This window comes from Palaemon carinicauda, chromosome 17, assembly GCF_036898095.1.
Source record: "Palaemon carinicauda isolate YSFRI2023 chromosome 17, ASM3689809v2, whole genome shotgun sequence".
In the NCBI taxonomy this organism is placed as follows: domain Eukaryota; kingdom Metazoa; phylum Arthropoda; class Malacostraca; order Decapoda; family Palaemonidae; genus Palaemon; species Palaemon carinicauda.
Genome location: NC_090741.1, coordinates 10,402,879 through 10,412,745, shown reverse-complemented (window position 1 = coordinate 10,412,745; position 9,867 = coordinate 10,402,879).

Genomic DNA, 9,867 nt, shown 5'->3' with positions numbered 1-9,867 from the left:
CTGGCTGCCTCAATGTCTCTTCAGACCACTCTTGAGACGATGGCAAGTGACCCCAAGGTCCATGAAATGTTCATGGTAGTGGCCAAGATTCATCTGGCCACAGTGACGAAGGATCTTTACAGCTTCGTCAGGGCGAGGAGACCTTGTAGGGAGTTCGTGTTCACCTCGGCTACGGTGAGGCACGAGCCAAGGAAACTAATCTCCTACAACATTTGGGGCAAAGACCTTTTCCCTAGCGAATTGGTCAAAGAAGTTGTGGATAAGGCCGCCACGGAGAATAGAAATTTTCTCCAAAAGTGGGGCCTGTCTATCAAGAGAAAGTCTTCCCCGGATGAGGGTCCTCAACCAAAGAGGAAGACTATGAGGACTAGGCTTCCGTCTCGGCCAGCCAAGACTCTTAGACAGCAACAGCAACTGCAATTGCCATTGCCTTCAGTGCCCCAGATGGTGGCACAAACCCCGACCACATTCCAGTAGGTACCCCAGGCCGTGTCAACACAATCCACGGCATTCACCCCAACGTTCGAAGGGCAGTCTACTTCCTTTCGAGCAAAGCCTAGAGGAGCAGCCAGAGGCTCGTCTAGGCGCCCCTTAAGGGGAAGGGGATTCAGGGGCGGTCGCGGTCGGGGAGGCAAGACCTCAGGACGGCACTCCAAGTGAGATGATGCAGGTAGGAGGGAGACTTCAGAATTTTCGGGATCGGTGGACCTTCGATCCCTGGGCCCACAGCCTACTCAAGAACGGACTGGGCTGGAGCTTGTACAGCACTCCACCCCCGTGCCCTCGGTTTTTTCCAACACTCCACCCCCGTTCTGGAGGAGTACGTTCAAGAACTGTTGGAGAAAAATGTGATCGGAAGGGTGAAGTCCATCAAATTCCAAGGGAGGCTGTTTTGTGTTCCTAAAAAGACTCGGAAAAGCTCAGAGTCATTCTGGACTTGTCGCCACTAAAACAAGTTCATAGTGAATTGCAAATTCAAGATGCTAACACTGCAACACATAAGGACCTTACTGCCCAAGAGGGCATATTCCGTCTCCACAGACTTGTCAGACGCCTATTGGCACGTTCCAGTCAACCGTCGACTCTCCCCCTACCTAAGGTTCAAGCTACAACGAAGACTATACGCCTTCAGAGCCATGCCATTCGGGCTAAATATAGCCCCAAGGATTTTCACGAAGCTTGCGAGCGTAGCTCTCAAACAATTATGCCTAAAGGGAATTCAGGTAGTAGCCTACCTGGACGACTGGCTGGTGTGGGCAGCATCCGAGACAGAATGCTTGCAAGCTTCCAGTCAAGTGATGCAGTTCCTAGAGTATCTAGGCTTAGAGATCAACAGAAAAAAGTCTCGACTTTCACCATCTCAAAAGTTCCAGTGGCTGGGAATCCACTGGGACTTAATGTCACATCGTTTCTCCATCCCGGCGAAGAAAAGGAAGGAGATAGCGGGTTCTGTCAAGAGACTTTTAGATTCCGAAAGGATATCAAGACGCGAACAGGAGAGAGTACTGGGCTCTCTCCAGTTTGCTTCGGTGACAGACCCAGTGCTAAGAGCACAGCTAAAGGATGCAACCGGAGTTTGGAGAAGTTATGCATCAAACGCGCGAAGAGCTCTGAGAAGACCAGTTCCGCTTCGGCTACGTACTCTTCTCAGGCCTTGGTCCCAAGCCAGACATCTAAAGAAGTCGGTTCTTCTTCAGCCACCTCCCCCGTCGGTGACGATTCACTCAGACACCTCGAAGGAGGGACGGGGAGGTCACTCATCGGAAAAAAGTCCAGGGGACTTGGTCCAAGCTATTCAAGACCTTTCACATAAACTTTCTAGAAGCTATGGCAGTGTTCCTTACCTTAAAGAAAGTCTCCCCCCGTCACTCGATCCACATAAGGTTGGTGATGGACAGCAAGGTAGTTGTGAGATGCTTGAATCGACAAGGATCGAGGTCACCACCTCTCAACCAGGTGATGTTGTCCATCTTCCGATTGGCGGAAAAGAAGAAGTGGTACCTGTCGGCAGTTCACCTTCAAGGAGTCCGCAATGTGACAGCGGACGCTCTATCCAGGTTCACACCGATAGAGTCGGAATGGTCCTTAGACGCAGGATCATTCTCCTTCATTCTGAACAAGTCCCAGAACTGCAGATAGACCTCTTTACGACGAAAGACAACAAGAAGTTGCCCCTGTACGTGTTCCCGTACGAGGACCCCTTAGCGGAAGCAGTGGACGCGATGTCCCTCGACTGGAGCAGATGGTCCAGGATTATCTGTTCCCTCCTCACAACCTTCTGTTGAGGGTCCTCAACAACTGAGATACTTCAAGGAGGTAGCGGCAATAGTGACCCACAAGTGGTCTAACAGCGTGTGGTTCCCCCTGGCATTGGAACTACGACTGAAGTTTGTACCGCTACCAGATCCAGTTCTGACCCAACGAGTCCAGAAGTCTTCTGTCTGCGCTTCATTACAGAAAACCCGGATCCTGTAGCTCATGATTTTCTCTCCCTAGTGGTGAGAAACCGTTTCGGGATTTCGGAAGCCAGCATAGACTTCCTAGAGGAAAATAGGTGCCAATCTATTAGAAGGCAATAAAGTTCTGAAAGCCTACGCTAGGCTCAGACCTTCAGCACCTCCGAAGCCCATTTCATGGTCTTTAGACAAAGTTCTTCATTTCGCTTCTCTGTGGAGCAATGAGGAGGGTGCGTTAATGGATTTGACCCAAAAAGTTATTTTCCTATTTCCACTCGCGTCCGGGGCCAGGGTTAGTGAGATTGTAGCCCTCTCGAGAGAGGAAGGTCGTGTTCAGTTCCCGGATGGGGGAGAACTGAACCTGTTTCCGGATCCTTTGTTTCTCACCAAGAATGAGTTACCCATCAACAGGTGGGGTCCCTGGAGAATCTGCCCTATAAAAGGAGATGCATCTCTATGTCCAGTAGAATGCCTAAAGGTCTATCTTCATAGAACTTCAGACTTCTAGGGTGGTCAACTATTCAGGGGAGAAACATCAGGCTCAAATTTATCACTGAATCAACTCAGGGCGAAAATCGCATATTCTATTCGCAGAGCGGATCCTGACAGTACACCCGCTGGTCACGATCCGAGGAAAGTTGCTTCATCCTTAAATTTCCTTAATCGTATGGATTTTGAACATCTCCGTTCATACACTGGCTGGAAGTCTTCCAGGGTGTTCTTTCGCCACTATGCGAAGCAAGTGGAGCAGCTAAAGAGTTCTGTGGTAGCAGTGGGTTGCGTCGTTAACCCTGCTGTTTAACTCTGCGAGGAACAGTGGTTTTAATTGGGACAATTAATTCCAGGGTGAGTGTGCAGTTACATTCTGTGCTACAAACTAAGTGAGGGCACTGAGGTGCCCACGTTGACTGTTCCACTTCCAAAGGTGAACCTAGCATAAGTGCAGACATGTTTGCCGAGCGTTTCTAACGCTAATGTAACTGATTAGTAATACAGAATTTTCTGACCTTCATACCTCTGTAGGTTAAAAGTGGCACTAATGTTTTTCTTGCAGATAAACAAGTTTCTGTTTACTATCAGACTTATGCTTAAAGTTTTGGTTATCCTCTTCTTATATATATATATATATATATATATATATATATATATATATATATATATATATATATATATATATATATATATATATATATATATATATATTTATATATATATATATATAGAATTGTTGTTAACCTGTCTGTTTATTGTCTATCAATAAACTTGTTCTTGAGAACCTTGCGTCTCCTTCACCTGTGTCAATTTATTGAGATAATTGAGCATTCATTCTATGTATATTTATCTGGGATAATTCTAATAGATTGTTCCTGTATGCAAGCTATGTTGCATTGGTTTATGCTTTCCCTTATCGGGAGGACTACGTCCCAGAAGGGGACGGTGGCGGTTTTACAAGTTTCCTCCTATGCGGATATAAACCTTTGTCCAATACAAGTATTGTGCGGAGAACTGGTCGATATTTCATATTGACGCAGTGGTTCTTTACAAACTATGCTTTACTTAATATAGGGTGACACCACTATATTAGCTTGCCTGGTATTCATACATAGGTATATGTACTCTTCGAGACTTTTCCAGAGTCTAGTAGGACTCTTCCCTGTAGGGGGCAGGAAGCTCTAACATGGTTTATGGTTAGTTGAAAAGATGTATAACGGTAACATCTTAGGTCTCTAGGTCTAGTCGACCGGGAAAAATTACCTCCGGGGAGTACGGCACGTTCTGAGAATCCACAGATACAGTAATGCTCTGGTATACTTCCATCAGGACGACATGGCTTGAGCCCAAAAAACGGATTTTGAGCGAAGCGAAAAATCTATTTTTGGGTGAGATGGCCATGTCGTCCTGATGGACCCGCCCTTCCCTTTCTATGAAAGGGCTGTAGGACCCCTCCCTACATACAGTATCTGTAGCACCTCGTGTACGCTACATGGAATACAGATGGCGCCAGGATTGGCGCCAGGCACGCTTACAAAACTGGAGAATAGGGAGCCTTGGGAGCGGCTCCCCCTTTTTCTTTCCCGTTTTCGTTTCTTGCCAATTGACCCCTCGATACATAATCTCTGTTTGGGGTGCAGATTGCCATGTGGCGTGTCAAGAATACGTCCTCTGATATGTCGCGATATCCCTTTCATGAGGGATATTCGCTCCAGGAGTTAGAATTCTGGGTACCATAAGGTAAATTCTCTGGGAATATCGCCGTAGTTGTAATATACCCTTGGAAGCTACCCTATAGGAACTACCATCAGGATGACATGGCCATCTCACCCAAAAATAGATTTTATGCTTCGCTCAAAATCCGTTACTTTAAAGCTAGTTATGTTGTGTGCCGGCCGGCACATAACCTTCTATACTGTACCAGTATTCTTTAGTATAGCATATACTGTAAGAAGAAAACTATAGTATAGTTTTGGTACAGCACTGTGTGTTCTAACACTTTTGTGTTGTCTTGCACAGCCCTTTGCTGTTGCCTTACAGATAAGAAAGTGAGTTCTTTCTTGTCTATTATCCAGGATTTTAAAATCATTGGTTAGGTGTGAGCTACACCTGTTTCCTCTGGAAACTTTTCATTGGTTATTCTAGAAGAGATTAACCATACGATTTTATTATCTGGAAAGCTGCAACAATTGGTTGTGAAGGAAACACAAATGTGTGTCTTTCCTATCTGAATTGTTATGCTAAACTGTGCATATCCAGTGATACGTAGTTCACTTGATACTCATGGAAATTTCTTCTCTTTACAGGAGGACGCTCCGAAGTGCGGAAGTGTTTTCTGTAACGTCCGCAGTAAGAACCTCTGCGGACATGAGTTTTGTAGGAGGCACGCAGCATGCGCTGTCTCCAAAGGTGATCTCCAGTATTGGGACCCTCAGGTATGTATTGTGTGCACTAACCTGATTACTGAGGCCTTTGATTCCCCTAGGACGGCGGAATCAAGGGATATAGCAAGGGAGAAGCTTCATACCTGGGTAAGGGGCTTCCAGAAGAACACCTCTGGACCTTATCTTCCAAGTGAGAAGATGAGGGCGTATCTTTTCCCTAAGGCATCAGCTGATGCAGTGATTCCCCAGCCTCAAGAGGAGATCCCCCAAGTTAAGATCCAGGTGGATGCTGAAGTCGCGGTCGCTTTGCAAGACATCCAGTTGGATGACAAGATGTCTGATGTGGACGAACGTCTGGAGGAAGACCTCCTGGCAGGAGGCCAGGATGAAGCTCAAGCCCCAGACAGTGTAAAGGAAGAGGCCGACGAGGTGTTGGCTACTCCGGTTCAGATCCCGGAGCCTATTTCCTCAACATTGTCCGCTCTCCCAGTAGAGCTGGGACAGGCCCTCTCCTCCATTGTTGGAATGATCCAACAAATGCAGAAGGAGAATCAGGAGAAGGCGGCTGCAATGGAACTGCGGATGCAGAGCCTCGCAGCATCACATGAGCCCCAGAAAAGGCTCAATGTGAAAGACCTTCCCTTGTGCTCAGATGTTAACCCATGGAGGTATGCTGAGCACATGCCGATGACGACTGGTAAGATCGTCATCTCGGATAAGTTGGGTTCAGTTCCCCTAGAGGAGGTGGATTTCTGGCCCAGCAAGGCGTCATATCCGGACTGTTATGTCCGGCTGAGGAAGGAACCAGCTTCAAAGGAGGAGACAGAGCCGAAGGAGGTCATAGTGATGGACCATGCTAAGGCTCAAGCTTTGCTTTCATCCTCAATGAAAGAGAGGGGCTTCTCGAACTCAAAGGTAGCTGCATTGAGCAAGAAGCTCCCTTCTTTTGTGTCCTCTCCTGCTAGAGCCTTCCCCTTTTTACAGAAAGGGTTTGCGGCTGTACTAAAAGCAGTCGAGGCCGGCAAGCCTTGCCCCTCCCTGGAGGAGTGTAAACCCTTGTCGCTGGCCCTGCCTATGGACCACAAAGACTGGAAGGACGTCCATCTTACGTTCTCAGTTGGGAAGTTGGAGGCTGATATTGCCGGACGTCAGTTCGGCGAGGACCTCCCTAAGCTGTCTGACTTTCTTTTGCGGAGAGAGCTCAAGACAAAAGAAAGACTGGCTGCCTCAATGTCTCTTCAGACTACTCTTGAGACGATGGCAAGTGACCCCAAGGTCCATGAAATGTTCATGGTAGTGGCCAAGACTCATCTGGCCACAGTGACGAAGGATCTTTATAGCTTCGTCAGAGCGAGGAGAGCTTGTAGGGAGTTCGTGTTCACCTCGGCGTCGGTGAGGCACGAGCCAAGGAAACTAATCTCCTCCAACATTTGGGGCAAAGACCTTTTCCCTACCAAAGTGGTCAAAGAAGTTGTTGATAAGGCCGCCTTGGAGAATAGAAACCTTCTCCAGAAGTGGGGCCTGGCTATCAAAAGAAAGTCTTCCCCGGATGAGGGTCCTCAACCAAAGAGGAAGACTATGAGGACTAGGCTACCGTCTCGGCCAGCCAAGCCTCTTAGACAGCAACAGCAACTGCAATTGCCATTGCCTTCAGTGCCCCAGATGGTGGCACAAACCCCGACCACTTTCCAGTGGGTACCCCAGGCTGTGTCGACACAGTCCACGGCATTCACCCCAACGTTCGAAGGGCAGTCTTCTTCCTTTCGAGCAAAGCCTAGAGGAGCAGCCAGAGGCTCGTATAGGCGCCCCTCAAGGGGAAGGGGATTCAGGGGTGGTCGCGGTCAGGGAGGCAAGACCTCAGGACGGCAGTCCAAGTGAGATGATGCCGGTAGGAGGGAGACTTCAGAATTTTCGGGATTGGTGGACCTTCGATCCCTGGGCCCACAGCCTACTCAAGAACGGACTGGGCTGGAGCTGGTACACAGAGTCATTCTGGACTTGTCGCCACTCAACAAGTTCATAGTGAATTGCAAATTCAAGATGCTAACACTGCAACACATAAGGACCTTACTGCCCAAGAGGGCATTTTCCGTCTCTATAGACTTGTCAGACGCCTATTGGCACGTTCCAATCAACCGTCGACTCTCCCCCTATCTAGGGTTCAGGCTACAACGAAGACTATACGCCTTCAGAGCCATGCCATTCGGGCTAAATATAGCCCCAAGGATTTTCACGAAGCTTGTGAGCGTAGCTCTCAAACAATTTCGCCTAAAGGGAATTCAGGTAGTAGCCTACCTGGACGACTGGCTGGTGTGGGCAGCATCCGAGACAGAATGCTTGCAAGCTTCCAGTCAAGTGATCCAGTTCCTAGAGTATCTAGGCTTCAAGATCAACAGAAAAAAGTCTCGACTTTCTCCATCTCAAAAGTTCCAGTGGCTGGGAATCCACTGGGAACTAATGTCACACCGTTTCTCCATCCCGGCGAAGTAAAGGAAGGAGATAGCGGGTTCTGTCAAGAGACTTCTAGATTCCGAAAGGATATCAAGACACGAACATGAGAGGGTACTGGGCTCTCTCCAGTTTGCTTCAGTGACAGACCCAGTGCTAAGAGCACAGCTAAAGGATGCAACCGGAGTTTGGAGAAGTTATGCATCAAACGCGCGAAGAGATCTGAGAAGACCAGTTCCGCTTCGGCTACATACTCTTCTCAGGCCTTGGTCCCAAGCCAGACATCTAAAGAAGTCGGTTCTTCTTCAGCCACCTCCCCCGTCGGTGACGATTCACTCAGACGTCTCGAAGGAGGGATGGGAAGGTCACTCTCATCGGAAAAAAGTCCAGGGGACTTGGTCCAAGCTATTCAAGACCTTTCACATAAACTTTCTAGAAGCTATGGCAGTGCTCCTTACCTTAAAGAAAGTCTCCCCGCGTCACTCGATCCACAAAAGGTTGGTGATGGACAGCGAGGTAGTTGTGAGATGCTTGAATCGACAAGGATCGAGGTCACCACCTCTCAACCAGGTGATGTTGGCCATCTTCCGATTGGCGGAAAAGAAGAAGTGGTACCTGTCGGCAGTTCACCTTCCAGGAGTCCGCAATGTGACAGCGGACGCTCTATCCAGGCTCACACCGATAGAGTCGGAATGGTCCTTAGATGCAGGATCATTCTCCTTCATTCTGAATCAAGTCCCAGAACTGCAGATAGACCTCTTTGGGACGAAAGACAACAAGAAGTTGCCCCTGTACGTGTCCCCGTACGAGGACCCCTTAGCGGAAGCAGTGGACGCGATGTCCCTCGACTGGAACAGATTGTCCAGGATTTATCTGTTCCCTCCTCACAACCTTCTGTTGAGGGTCCTCAACAAACTGAGATCCTTCAAGGGGGTAGCGGCAATAGTGACCCACAAGTGGCCGAACAGCGTGTGGTTCCCCCTGGCATTGGAACTGCGGCTGAAGTTTGTACCGCTACCAGATCCAGATCTGACCCAGCGAGTCCAGAAGTCGACTGTCTGCACTTCATTACAGAAAACCCGGACCCTGCAGCTCATGATTTTCTCTCCCTAGCGGTGAGAAAGCGTTTCGGGATTTCGAAAGCCAGCATAGACTTCCTAGAGGAATATAAATGCAAATCTACTAGAAGGCAATATGAGTCATCTTGGACAAAATGGGTGGCCTTTGTCAAGGCGAAGAATCCGCAGGAGATCTCGACAGACTTCTGCTTATCTTTCTTCATCCACCTTCATGGTCAAGGGTTGGCAGCTAACACGATTTCGGCGTATAAGTCTGCTTTGACAAGACCCATTCTATATGCCTTCCAGGTCGACCTAGGTAACGAGATCTTTAATAAAGTTCCGAAAGCCTGCGCTAGGCTCAGACCTTCAGCACCTCCAAAGCCCATTTCATGGTCTTTAGACAAAGTTCTTCATTTCGCTTCTCTGTTGAGCAATGAGGAGTGTGCGTTAAAGGATTTGACACAAAAAGTTATTTTCCTATTTGCACTCGCGTCCGGGGCCAGGGTTAGTGAGATTGTAGCACTCTCGAGTGAGGCAGGTCGTGTTCAGTTCCTGGATGGGGGAGAACTGAACCTGTTTCCGGATCCTACGTTTCTCGCCAAGAATGAGTTACCCACCAACAGGTGGGGTCCCTGGAGAATCTGCCCTCTGAAAGAAGATGCATCTCTATGTCCAGTAGAGTGCCTAAAGGTCTATCTTCATAGAACTTCAGACTTCAAGGGTGGTCAACTATTCAGGGGAGAAACATCAGGCTCAAATTTATCTCTGAATCAACTCAGAGCGAAAATCACATATTTTATTCGCAGAGCGGATCCTGACAGTACACCCGCAGGTCACGATACGAGGAAAGTTGCCTCATTCTTAAATTTCTTTAATTGTATGGATTTTGAACATCTCCGTTCATACACTGGCTGGAAGTCTTCCAAAGTGTTCTTTCGCCACTATGCGAAGCAAGTAGAAGAACTAAAGAGATCTGTGGTAGCAGTGGGTCGCGTCGTTAACCCTACTGTTTAACTCTGCGAGGAA